This window comes from Schistocerca nitens, chromosome 5 (genome assembly GCF_023898315.1).
Source record: "Schistocerca nitens isolate TAMUIC-IGC-003100 chromosome 5, iqSchNite1.1, whole genome shotgun sequence".
Lineage (NCBI taxonomy): Eukaryota > Metazoa > Arthropoda > Insecta > Orthoptera > Acrididae > Schistocerca > Schistocerca nitens.
Genome location: NC_064618.1, coordinates 157,377,571 through 157,392,588, shown reverse-complemented (window position 1 = coordinate 157,392,588; position 15,018 = coordinate 157,377,571).

The following is a 15,018-nucleotide window of genomic DNA, read 5'->3' as shown; positions in this document are numbered from 1 at the left end:
ATTTGCACCTTGCAGCTATTAAACTGGTCTTCTAATACATCTACCCTGTCCATCTCATGGCAGAAATTACACAAGCACTTGGTTTGAGATCTGCATTATTCAGAAAGCTTTAGTTCTTCCTGGCCGAAAGGAATGTTCCGATTAAACTAAAAATGGAATAATGTAATAATAATATAAATACCTGACGTTGTCAGTTGGAGAGCGATCATTAATTCAGTATAGCTTCAGACGTAAAGTTTTTATTATCCTGATCGCGTGTAGGTACCTACAAATAATCGAGGCAATAAAAATTTCGTATCTTTATATCAAAATGAAATCTTAAAATACCTATACCCTATCAGTGTCAAGTTTCAGATTGGAAACATTGGTCTTGCCAAAGCGGAATGCTCGTAGATTATAGTGAATACAAAGATAAATGGACAGATGAATGTTCAGCATCAGCCCTGGGAGCTAGGTCAACTAAGCGGTAATGGGAAGAAGTGTTACGTCCTCGACAAAGTTATCACACTGAAGTTCCAATAACACCTAATCAAAATACATGCAAGCTATTGTTCATTGGAGATCTTGGTAGCACAAAAGTGGCTTTTAAATACGCTAAAAGAGATATTCGATAATATCAAGACGGCTTCGACAACAGGATAATATCTGATAAAACGTAATAGAATTAAGCGTGAAAGTATGGTATGGAACTTCAGACAGCAGTGCATAATATTGGCTTAAAAAGAAGAGGACAAGGTGGACTTGAAGAAGATAAAGGTTACACAGTAAGACACGTCCCAACTGTCTCAGTCAGGTACTGAATAGCTTTGTAATGTGAAAAATTGCAATGGGGTACAGTAACCACCCTCAAATTATTCTGGATAGCCTGAGATGTGGCAGTGGTAGGTCATTTCATTGTGAGGGCTCATCGTACTCTCCATTAATAAAATGATTGATTAAAATACTGAAGAAGAGACAGTCCGGGACGATCACTGCAGACGTAAGTTTGATGAAAACAGCATTGTGATTCGCGTAGTAGGACACGAAATATATTTGTTTCAGTTAAGCACTGAAACTACAATTCTTCGGGCTTCTTGAAGGCACGAAGCCACCATTGTCGCGCCCAAGCACGTGATGGCTTGAGAGTGCTTTCACGGAAAGTTTCGCAAGGGCATCGTAAGGATGCAAAAAGGCTCAAACTGAAAGTAAGACGCAACTTACGAGGGCAGGCACCCTTGACATCCAGTATATCGACAAAACCAAGGAGTGGAAGATGGTGGAACGCAAAACGCTTTTCATAAGAATAAGAATGAAGGGAGAATTATTTCATAGAGAATGCATAAGGAGCTTCCAATGGAGAAGCCAGTACTGCATACTAAAATTTTAATAGATAAATTATGACAGAGTGGCTTGTCTGATGTTACACCCGACTCAGAAGCTATAAGAAGGACCAACAAACCACTGCACTGTCGAGAACCTACCAGGATCTGATTGACGGTGGACCTTCACTAGATGGCAATTCAGATTAGTTACATCATAAGCTACATATTTGTTCATTTCATGTTAAATAAGTTAGGCAACATACAGCCGCGAAACCAGTGCTTTTAATTATTGTTTCGAAGTTCATTTCTGTTCGTGACACTATCAACAGACTTTGACGGAAATAGTCGTCCCTCAACTGTGGGATGAGGCTAAATAATCAGTTGTGTAATGACAGCGTGGCTTTCGACTCTCAATGATCGCCGTATGGTCGAGACTGGAGGCTCGGGTAGTTTGCTCCTTGGAGGAAATATGTGTCTTACTGCTAGAACTCCATTTTTAAGTCTTGCTTTCTTTTCGGAATTATATGGATGATATTTTTCAGAAAGTCATATGGTATATCGTCAGACTCATAAGTTCTACACACCAAGGTGAATAGTCGTTTTGTCGCCTTTTCCGCAAATTACTTTATAAATTCCGATGGAATGTTATCTAACCGTTCTGCCGTGTTTGACCTAAGTTCTCCAACCCTCTTTTATATTCTGATTCTAATACTGGATACCCTATCTCTTCTAAGTCAAACCTGTTTCTCCTTCTTGCACGTTAGACAAATCTTTCCCTTCCTAGAGGTCTTCATTATACTCTTTCCACCTATCTGCTCTCTGCTCTGCGTTTAACAGTAGAATTCCCGTTGCACTCTTAATGGTACCACCCCTGCTTTTAATTTCACCAAGGTTTTTCCTTACTTTTCCATATGCTGAATCAGTTATTCCGAGTACGATTTCTGTTTTAATATCTTCACTTTTCTCATGCAGCCGTTTGGTCTTAGCTACCCTGCACTTCCTATTATTTCATTCATCAATGGCTTGTGTTTCTGTATTCTTCAATTTCCCTGAAGATTTTTGTACTTCCTTCTTTCATCGATCAACTGCAGTATTTTTTGTTACCCACGCATTCTTCGCAGTTACGTTCTTCGCACCTATGTTTTTGTCCAACTTTTGTCACTTCCCTTTTTAGAGATGTCGATTCCCCTACAACTGAACTACCAGCTATTCCCTACTGCAGCATCTATAGTCTTAGAGAACTTCAAGCGTATCTTTTCATTCCTTAGTTCTTCTCTATCCCACTAGCTCGCGTATTGACTCTTCCCGAATAATCTTTTGATTTCAGAATCTCTGCATGACGATGTAATCTAACTGAAATCTTCCCGTATCACCGAACGTTTTCCTCTTGGGATTCTTGGAAAGAGTATTCGATATTACTAGCTGAAATTTCTTTCACAACTCAGTTTTCCTCCTCTCTCATTCCTAGTACTAAGCCCATATTCTGCCATAGCCCTTTCTGTCACTCTCTCCCCTACAACCGCCTTCCAGTCCACCATGACTATTAGATTTTGATCTACCTTTATGTACAGAATTACCCGTTCAATATCCTCACATACTATATACATTTGTCTTGAGCTTCAGACATCGTTATCTATACCTGAATTATCGTTATAGGTTTTGGTTTGCTGTCGATTCTGAAGAGAACAATCCTATCACTGAACTGTTCAACAGTGCCGCACTCTCTGCCCTACCTTCCTATTCATAACGAGTCCTACTCCCGTTCTACCATTTTCTGCTGCTGCTGACATTTCCCTATGGCAGAGCAGAATAGTGTTTGTAGTGTTATGTGGCAGCATCTAAATTCGGTAGAGCAGAACTTTTAAGTCAGTCGGAATTAGTTTAAGTCTCGCAAGATCACTGATTCCTGATCAGAGTAGCGTCGTGTTTGCTATAGAGACCCTTCAGTCATACGAAAAAATAGATGACAATCACGATCTTGCCCAAATTATACCCAAGTCAGCTTATACTGAATCTGCGAAAGTTCTGTAACGTTTTATTATAATGGCCTTGACGTAAATCCTACGTGGGACCCATAGCCTTTCATATAATTTATTGATTACATTAGCTGAGTAAAAGTTCCCCTTTAAAAATGATGGGGAACGAGTCAGGTGAGTGTGACTGTAAATGCAGTCCTAAAAATTTACAACTACATTTATTTCCTTGAAATGTAACACAGAACTGGTTATGAGTTTGTACAAGGAACTACCATGTATATTGACACAAACAAATCCTCTACATAGTCCTCACATGATACAGACTTTGCACAAACAACACTGTATGGAATATAGTGTAGTTCTCTACTACGAGAAAGGGGAGCAATGAGAACAAGTGATATGTATAACTTCGATAAACAAGTGGGTAATTCATTACAGTACCATAATATCATCTAAGGAGCCCAAGTGGTTGTAAGGATGCCACTGCTGAAAAACCTCAATTAGAATTTTGGGCGGCTGAAAAATGAACTGTAACCCAACAAGCTGGAGTTACCTGTATTACCGATAGTACAGCGTGAGACGGCGCGCTGATGAGGGCTTCTCCTCTTGGATGGCTCCACTTAATGGAGATGGGTTCCATCTTGGAGACCAATGGAAGCGCAAGCGTGAAGTGCTTGAGTGGCCAGACAAGTGAAACTCTGTATAAAATTACTGTGCACCAAGGGCGGAAAAGTGTGCAACTGGCCACTGCAGCGGCCAGGAATGAACTCTCCCAATCTCTCCCGCCCCGCGCCCAGAGAGCGATCGCTCAGTTTGTGCCAGAACTCGGACAATAGTCGCCTATAAACAAAGGTCTTACCAATTACGGCGTCAAAAAAAAAAATCATTTCGAATCCCACTACAGTGCTCTGTCAATCGTGGTGCCAATATCGCTCCTTCCCACCGATTCATGGTGGTGACTGCAAATGTGTTCTGACGTAATAGTCGAGCAGCCTATCATAGCCTTTGCGCGGGAAGCTTTGAGGCGAAGAGCGAGAACGGACCATGATAATTAGGGTGCTATGTGTGGCGCTATTTTGTCAGCCACCCCGTGGAGCTCGGCGACCATTTCTTCGAAACGTACGAGACGATAGTACCGCTTTCGTTCGAGATGGTGCGTTCCTGCCCAAAACACGAGACTTTCATGAGAAAACTGCCCCAGCCATTGTAAAAATAGCGAGCGTCCGTTGCTCTGGTCGCTGAGGACCAACATCAAAAGCCACCAGCCATGGGCGGTTACGGACGTAGTGTGCAATTCCCAGTAACTAGATGTTCCCCTCGCCTTCCGACCGTTTGCGGCTATTGTAAGTGGTTGGCCCCCTTACAGTCCAAAAGGTCCCACTCATTTACACTGTGAAATGAACAGAATTATGATGTGCATGCATCCTACTTCGGATCACGTAGATACCTATGCGTAGCATCCGATTACCTACTTTGCGTAACGCTGTAGAACAGTCGTGAATTTAATTTTAAAGAATGCAAAATCAGATTTTAGAAATGCAAGATAGGGTGGTTTCATGGCCGTTAACAAGTGTTTGAAGAGACCAGATGGCTTATTGTCTTGCAGTTGCTACCGAATGCTTAGCATAAATGCTATAAATTATGTATACCAACTTAACTGGACGTAACTGGAGAACACGTACTCCCAATAACACAGTTGAATTCGACAGATTAGTTTCTATCTTTTATGGTACACTTTCTTGTTTCCCAAGGTTATTGTAGTTATGAAAGTTTTCGTTAGGCGGAGTGATGAGAGTACAGTGTAGCTGCAAGTCCATCATATGTACGGAAAGGCAGGTTCAAGAGCCTCAGACTGTGTGACTCGACTTTAGAGACGCAATATCTGAAGATAGATCTGACCCGAGATTAAATCCCGGCCACATTTCGATCGTCATATACTCTCATATGCAGATTGTTCTATATTGCAGATCTGAGCATTTGACTTGTTCTTCTTCTTGATGTAAACAGATGTAATTGAAGTGCTGGGACAAATTATCCAAAAAAGTCTGCGGAAGTAAGTTTTATTTGTATTAACCTGAAGTTAATAAAGCTATACTGAATAACCGACAGGTCAACCATGTTTCAGACTGATCTTTCTTTTGAGCAGCTGTCAAATAGGAGGCTGAATCTGATGGCACGATAGTTGTCTAGTGACCTTCGTCCTCCAACAGTTCCATCAGAGACCATAGTTTACACTCACAATAAACTTCTGTCTAATCGGTAAATAAGGGAGCAGTGTAATAGATACGGAATGGGATGGTAAATTTTACTAGAAGAAACGCGAGTGAAAATGGCTACCCTATTTGTTAAGGAGAAGCAAAGTCATTTACGAAAACGAACGTTTGTTCAATTAGAAACCAGCAAATAATGCGCACCTGTCTGTCATAGTGGATGAGGCACGAGTTCATCATTTCACACTATAAACGAGGAAGCTTTCATTATTTGGGAAATCAATGTTCTGTAACCTGACAGGCCAAAAAGTGTTGACATCGAGTAGTTATCTCCAGTATTTTTGAGAGTACGAAAAATGGTTCAAATGGCTGTGAGCACTATGGGACTTAACATCGGAGGTAATCACAAGGACATCACACAGATCCATGCCCGAGGCATGATTCGAACCTACGACCGTAGCAGTCACGCGGCTCCGCACTGAAGCGCCTAGAACCGCTCGGCCACCGCGGCCGCCTATGCGAAGTGTCAACGCTCGTCTTTATGACACCTTGAATTCTGACGGGAGTTATCTGAATGTCTGTGGAGAAATGGCAGGCCATTCATCCTCAAGACCCGAGGCCAGAGAGGGTAGTAATGCTTGGAAGCAGAGGTCTCGAGGCTATCCCAAAAAATTTACATTGGGATCGGGTCGGGACTATGTGTAAGGCAGACCATTTCAGTAGTGATATGGTCCACAATCCATAGCGTTAGAGGTTCTTATATGAGAAAGTGCATTGTGACGCAGATACAAATATTAATGGTCTTCTAACTGTAACCACGAAAAACAATCCCACAAAGCAACATCAACTCGCCCGCATTCCGCTGTTGGCACTACACATGACTGCATATGGTGTTCTCCATACATTCGTCAACACAAACTCTGCCACCGCACTTCCATATGACACGGCGTGATTCAACACTTCAAATCATTAGTTTGCAATTGCAAATGAAATGATAGCTTTTCAAAACCTTTCCATCCCATACACATACGATTTTATGTATATGGAATGAAACGGTAAGTGAAAATATGTACCAAGGCCGCGAATCGAACGCGGGTCTCCTGCTTGTTAGACAGATGCGTTAGTCACGAAGCCACCTTGGCAAGGACTGGATTACACAACCGCACGGATTACCCTGGCACGCCTCCATCATCGATCATAATTCTCACTACCGCCCCTGCTAAGGTTCAGTGACCGTGTCAGAAATATATTGGAACAAATAAGCCCTCGGCCACAAATATTAAGTCAAAATTGACCTGGTTTCGACGCTACTATGAGCGTCGTCTTCAGAATTAGACTAACTGTTCTAAAACATATTATATATGTAGTACATTAACAAAATTAAAGTTTGTATTGACTCGAAAAGATGCAGTACTTACAAGTCACATATTAAAAACGATCTAAGCTGGAAAGGCGACGTCATGAACAGTTGTGAGATGGCGAGCCGCTAAGGACTGCTCGTACTGTGAACAAGGGTTGCAACAAGACTGAGGTGCCCACTTTAGAAAGTGTGGGCAAGTAAACATGGTGTTGCTACGTGCGCCATCTAGTAGCCGCATAAACAACTAGGCTACTGTAAATTCAAAATTAGACACAAGAAATTGTGATGCAGCTGATTCAGGCATAACGTAAGCATTAATAATAACAGGATGAAGTTACATGTTTATCTGCTTTAAATAGAGATACATTTTGTAACGTAAAAAACGTTAGTTAGGACATACAAGAAAACAGTAAAGATGTGACAGGAAAACAACATTTCGGTAAACTGCATGAGGAAATCTGAATCAAAGATCAAGCAATGGCTTTATACAGTCGAAAAAGATTTTATTTCGCAGCTGCAGCTGTTCGTTGAGAATGAGGTCATCGTGACGAGTGAGATGTTTGAAAATCTCCAATTCCTCTAAGACATCTAACCTACGCCCCTTCTTTTCGGTGTGCAGAATATTGTTATCGCCTATGGCTTTAGGCACGTGCCCAGTAATTAAGAGATGATCGGCAAAGGATGAATTTAGGGGACTGGTCCCGTTCTTTCTCAAAAGATGTTCTTTATATCTGTTGGTGAAAGCACGTCCAGATTGCCCTACATAATAGGAGGAGCAGGTATCGCAGATGATCTTATAAACACAGGAACTTTCTGTAGGGGAGTAATGGATTTGAAATTATGAATGAAATTTCGTTTTAGATTATTATTAGTAGAGAAGGCAACATTGCAGTTGTATTTGTTGCGAAGCATGCGCTGAATCTGATAGGAAATGGGTCCTATGAAAGGAATAGAAAAACGTATTTTTGGGTTAATTTCAGTGCATGAGGTGTTGAGCGTGGTAGTTCTTGCAGTTTTCTTTTTTAGGATATCGTCCACTATGTTAAGCGTATATTCATTATTGACTGCTATGGTTTTAAGTAAATTAATCTCCTTATTAAACTGTTCTGTTGAAAGTGGTATGGAGGTGGCTCGGTGGACGGCACAGTGAAAAAAGGACATTTTTGAGACTGTGGATGAAAATAGGAAGCAGGCACGATTTGGTCAGTATACGTTTCTTTTCGAAAACTATTGTCTTCTATTGTAAGCGTCAAGTATAAATAATTTAATTGGCGGTTTTCGTTTTCGAGTTCAATAGTGAAAGAAATTTTTTCATGGAGGTCGTTAAAAAGTTTAAATATATGATCAATTCTATCGGCGGGTGCGTTATAGATGACTAGAATATCATCAACGTATCTTGTGTAAGAAAGGATACGTAGTGAAGCGGCTGAGACACGGTTAAACAGCTTTTTCTCCAAGGAATTGATAAAGATGTCGGCAAGGATGCCGGCTAAAGGGTTGCCCATAGCGAGCCCATCAGACTGCTTGTACAGTTGTCCGTTGAATTCAAAGTAGTTGTACTTGACAACGACATTAATGAGATTCATAAAACCGGCAATCTGTTCATCTGATAGATCTTCTTTAAATTGACGTAAGTTTTCTTCCACCATGATGAGCGTCTCATGTACCGGGACATTGGTGTAAAGACTTTTAATATCTAAGGAAAAAAGCTTGGCGTCTGAACTGCATACTAAGTTTTTAATATTTTGGACCAAAACGTGGCTGTTAGGAACGGAATAATTATTTTCGAAAACGAAGGATTTTTTCAACGTTTCGTGTAGAAATCGGGCCAATTCGTGATATGGAGACTGGACGATTAGGCTTATGAATTCTGAACTGGGACCGAAGTTTAGGGGGCTGAGGGTTCATATTGATGAGTAGTTTCTTTTGGAAAGGTTTTATAAGATATTTAGCATTGTTAATGGCTGACCTTACTTCTTTCTGTAATTTAGGAATCGGATCATCATGCAGCTCCGATATGTTGTTTTCACTGAAGAAATTTTCAGTTTTAGAAATATACTCAGAAATATAAGCAATGACTAGACAACAACCTTTATCGGATTTAGTTATTAAAGCATTTGCTGTTTTAAGTTTATTATTAATGGAAGTTACTAAAATTCTGTCGTTATGCGTAGCATTAGACAAAATAGCTGCATATTTCTCTAGCATGCGGGTTACATCATACGCAATTCTGGCTTGAGAAGCATTATCTATCTTATTATAATCGAGACCGAATTTTAAATCAACAAGCATATTTTCTCTCACATTTCTGTCTGACAGGTTAGGCCTGACATTGTATTTTAGTCCTTTTCCTAACAGGACTTTTTCATTCTCAGTAAAGACGATGTTGGTTTTGTTTAAAATTCTTTGCAGCGAATTTAACTGACACAGCTTGAAATATCTTTGTCTGGAGAACTACACTGAGATGACAAAAGCCATATAGTAGCGATATGCACACACATAGAAGGCGGTAGTATCACGTACATCAAGCATAAAAGGCAGTGCATTGGCGTAGCTGCCATTTGTATTCAGACGATTCATGTGAAAACGTCTATGACGTTATTACGGCGGCACGACAAGAATTCACAGACTTTGTACGTGAAAGTTCAGGATGTAGACGCATGGGACATTCTATTTCGACAATCATTAGGAATTCACAGTTCGGAGATCCACAGTGTCGAGAGCGAGCCGAGAATATTAAATTTCAGGCATTATCCCTCAGCACAGACAACGCAATGGCCGAGGACCTTCTCACAACGACCGAGTTGCTTACAGTTGTCAGTGCTGACAGACTCTGCGTGAAATAATGGCAGAGGTCAATGTGGGACATATGACTAACGCATCCGTTAGGAGAGTGCGGCGAAATGTGGCGTTAATGTGCTGATGACTGACGTGAATGCCTTTGCTAACACGACGACATCCCCTGGACAAGTGACGTATTGGTTGGAACCTGGACTACTGGAAAACAGCGGCCTAATCAGATGAATACTACTTTCAATTAGTAAGAGGTGATGGCAGGATTCGAGTGCGGCGCACATCCCATGAGGCCGTCGGCCTAAGTGGTCAACAAGGCACTGTGCAAGCTGATGGTGGCCCCATAACGATGTGGGCTATGTTTACGTATAACATGGGTCCTCTACTCCAACTGAACCGGTTACTGACTGGAAATGATTAGGCCAGGCTACTTGGAGACCGTTTGCACCCATAATTGTTTGCGACTGGTTTGAAGAACATTCTATACAATTCGAGAGAATGGTTTGACCACCCAGATCGCCAAACATGGATCCCATCGGAAGTTTATGAGACATAATAGAGACGTCAGTTTGTGCTCAAAATCCTGCACCAGCAACACTTTTGCAGTTATTACACGGCTATGGAGGCAGCACAGCACAATATTTCTGCAGGATCATTTTCAAAGACTTACTGAGTCCAGGTCACTTCGAGCTGCTTCACTACGCCAGACAAAAGAATGTCCAACACGATTTATGTAGGTATCCTATTAATTTCGTGACATCAATATATATGTTCAATGGAGATGTTATGGTAGGCATACATGAGTATTCTGAATCCTCTCGATATATAAATTTAGAGACGGTAACTACTAACACGAAAAATGAAGCTACATTCCCTAGCAGAGAGTAATAGATGATTTATTTCGGCATATTGCCTTCAGGGCGAGACATTTCCTTCAGTTGGAAGTATAAGGAATGGTACGGAAGGGAATCAGTCGTGCTCTTTTAAAAGAACCATCCTGGCATTACTCTTCAGCTGTTTATAGTCGTTTATGCCAAGATAAAAAAATACTCTTCAGCAACTTCAGGAATTTGTCAGTGGAGATCGAGTCCATCTAGTATAATATTTAATTTTTGTTTTCGTCTGGTGAAAGATACACAGTGTATTTTGAGCTACAAAAGTCACTGTACACATGCTCGCAGAAGTTCACGGAGCCCATAGATATGGTCAACTCTGTGTATATATTGATTTTGATAGGTACTTCTATACAGAACATTAAGGGACACTGTATTACTATTAGAAACACAAGACACATCTTTGACCTCATTCTTCCTTTTTTTCTTGTGCTTTTGTCCCGTATCGGGGCAGGACAGGCAAGGTTATAAACAGATTTGGCATGGTTAGTTCAAGGGGCGCAATTCGCCAGCCCACCGGTGGTGTACGTTTGTGTACGGTTTGCTGATGCCGTCCTTGCTCGTGGTTCGGCGAGTTTGTGCTCTTTTCAGCTTACAGCTGTTAGTATTTGGATTAATAAAAATGCTGTCATGTCTCATACAGCTAGGAAAGATACTTTGAAATTCACTTTCGATGGAAATTATGATACACTAACTTCCTTTGAGGTTGAAAATACACGCAGACCAAAGTGTGGCGTACAATCTATTCCGACCTTGCCACACATAACAACACAAAATGTAGAACGACAAAAAACTCTCCGTAGCCGGGAATACTGGAAAATTAAACGTCGTACACTTGCAAGATGCCGCATGTCTCGAATGATTTAGGAACACAGGGGAGGATTGCCATAGGAAGTTTACTTTTTGTGACTCAACTTTGACATGGTGGTTTCAATAAGCCAAAGGCAGTTTAAGAAAAATGTTAATGGTTTATTCGAACGAAAAGAGTTTTTTATCCTTAAAAAAATGGTTGAATTTTATTACCGTTGTCTGCGTGCTCTGTATAAACTAGATGCATCAACGATCGGGAACTCTGTCTTCATCCAGAAAATAAAATCAAATATTTTGGATCTGTAGCGCAAACTATTACAAGAAAAAAGGTTCTGTCGAAAAGGGCGGACACTGTTTCTCGCGATGAAACAAATAATAAGATGGGTCAAGGCACAACGTTTACGAAAGTTGAAATGTATGGTGGAACCATTTTAACCACCCAACGGGAAATTAAAGAAGGAATACACAGATATTTTGCCCTAATTATATCCCTAAATGCTGTTCATAACAATCACGTGCGGAACTGTTACTAAATCTTCAAGAGAAACTCAGTATTACAGCATCTGACAGTCTTACAGACGAGACCGATGAAGTTGATATATGCTCTAGAATAACAATCCGAAAAACAAACGGCCTGTTCCAGATGACATATCTGCAGTTTTAATAGACCTTCCAGAAACAACTGACACCTAAATTATTGTATATATAAAACGAACTTATGACTCCTGACTTTCAAATCCCAAAATATTTCTTCGAAGGAACGGTTGTGCTTATCTAGAAAACCCATAAAATGCGCCTTAGAGCCATCACACTGCTTAACACTAAAGACAAAATAACGGCCCGCATTCTTGCACAAAGGCTCCAGAGATCCGTACATGGGGGTCATTGAACTTGTCAGCTGGTATAGGCAAGGATAGACATAGTGTGAATGTACAGACATTATTTTTACAGTAGACTTTCTCAAACAATGTCACTAGACTGTGAGAAGACTTTTAACATCGTTAACCAAAAGTACATTTTAGAGACAGCAATCGCGATGGACTTACTTTAAAGTTTCTCTGTGATACACAGATTACAGTTGAATGGGTCATCAAGAATTATGATCAGCGGCCAGTTATCAAGGAATTCTGAGTCGGGAGTTCAGTGAGACTGCACTGCCCGATGTCGATGGCCGTGTTTTGTACCGCTACTGAACCTCTGCACCTCACTCAGCAGTATAAGCTTCGTGGTCTACACGTAACTGCGTAACTGGCTGGAACACTGTCAGAAAGATATACGCCGAGTTTGTAGGTCTTGTGGTAACAAACCAAAATGTCTTACTTTTCATGTGCAGATACTGTCAGGTGTCAGGTGCAAGAACAAACGAGACTAAATCAAGCATAATGAATTTAGATCGAGGACATCCCGCTATATACATCAGAGATATAAGTGTTGTCTCCCACGTGCATAAGTGAGGCATCGTGTATCGGTGGTACATACAGCACACCACTGATGCCAACTACAAGAAAATCTTAGCGAGTACCTGCAGAAGTCCTAGCGTATGGCACCAAGAAGCTGGAGGAGCTTCAGAGAGTAAAACTTGCAAATACACACATAATATACAAATTGATATTGTGGCCCACTTTTTACATATACGTAGAGATATAGAGAAATTCGACACCCTCACCACTGCTGCAAATCGTGGACTGAGTACCACTGATGGCTGTTTTAAATCCCAGTCTTCATAGTGTGTAACATCTTGAAGGTGTGGACAAAGTGGCCCTGTAGTTTAATGGCGCATTCACTAAACGATATGACAACTGTTAATAAAAATCGAACCATAGACCTGCAGCAGATCCCAAACACAGAAATGCCGCAACACGACGTGGCATGGACTCGACTAATGTCTGAAGTAGTACTGGAGGGAACTGACAGCATGAATCCTTCATGGCTGTCAATAAATCCATAAGAATACGAGGGGGTGGAGACCTCTTCTGAACAGCACGTTGCAAGGCATCCAAGATATGCTCAATAATGTTCATGTCTGTGGAGTTTGGTGGGCAGAGGAAGTGTTTAAACTCAGAAGAATGTTCCTGCAGCCACTCTGTAGCAGTTTCGGACATTTGGGGTGTCGCATTGTCCTGCTGATACTGCCCAAGTCCGTCGGAAAGTACAGTGGACGTGAATGGATGCAGGTGATCAGACAGGATGCTTAAGTACATGTCACCTGTCAACGTCGAATCTAGACGTATCAGGGGTCCCATATCACTCCAACTACACACGCTCCACACCATTACAGAGCATCCGGCAGCTTAAAAAGTCTCCTACTGACGTGCAGAGCCCATGGTTTTATGAGGTTGTCTCCATACCCGTAACGTCTATCCGCTCGATACCATTTGAATCGAGAGTCGACCGACCAGGCATCATGTTTCCAGCCATAAACAGTGCAACGTCGGTGTTGACGTGGTCAAGCGAGGCGAAAATCTTTGTGTTGTGCAAGTCATCAAGGGTACACGAGTGAGCCTTCGGGTATGAAAGCCCATATCGCTAATGTTTGGTTGAACGGTTCGCACGCCGACATTTGTTGATGGCCCAGCACTGAAATCTGCAGCAATTTTTTTGAAGGGTTGCACTTCCGCCTTGGTGAACGATCCTCTTCAGTCGTCGTTGGTACCGTTCTTGCAGGATATTTTCCCGCCCACAGCGATGTCGGAGATTTGATGTGTTAACGGATTCCTGTTATTCACGGTACACTTGTGAAACGGTCGTACTGGAAAATCCACACTTCACCGCTACGTCGGAGATGCTGTGTCCCAACGCTCATGAGCCGAATATAACGCCACCTTCAACTTCACTTAAATCTTGATAACTTGTCATTGTGGTGTTTTCTGCGGCACTCTAATGGGAGTCGTTTACACGACATCGTATTTTGAAAAGTTCTACTCCGACACTTGTAAAATACTTTTGGTAGCACACACTAAAGAACAACAGAAGTGCATACACTAGTCGTGTGGGTTCTGAGAAAATCGAACAACTCAGATTGTGTACAATATGACAACAGACAGCGGCAACACACGCTTCCAGCCTGGTATGGAACAACTGCTGCACACGTGCGAAAATGTCCGAGAAGGCTGCGTATCATCGGGTGTAGTAGGTTTGTCCTTGCAGACAGCGTCTTTCAACTTTCCCCACAGAAAAAAGTCTGCAGGCGTCAAATCCGAGGGATTGGCAGACCAAGGTACAGGTCCTCTGTGCTCAATCCAACGATTTCGAAACAATTCGTGATGACAGAAGTGCAGAACTATAGACCTATATCTCTAACGTCGATCAGTTGTAGAATTTTGGAACACGTATTATGTTCGAGTATAATGACTTTTCTGGAGACTAGAAATCTACTCTGTAGGAATCAGCATGGGTTTCGAAAAAGACGATCGTGTGAAACCCTGCTCGCGCTATTCGTCCACGAGACTCAGAGGGCCATAGACACGGGTTCCCAGGTAGATGCCGTGTTTCTTGACTTCCGCAAGGCGTTCGATACAGTTCCCCACAGACGTTTAATGAACAAAGTAAGAGCATATGGACTATCAGACCAATTGTGTGATTTGATTGAAGAGTTCCTAGATAACAGAAGACAGCATGTCATTCTCAATGGAGAGAAGTCTTCCGAAGTAATAGTGATTTCAGGTGTGCCGCAAG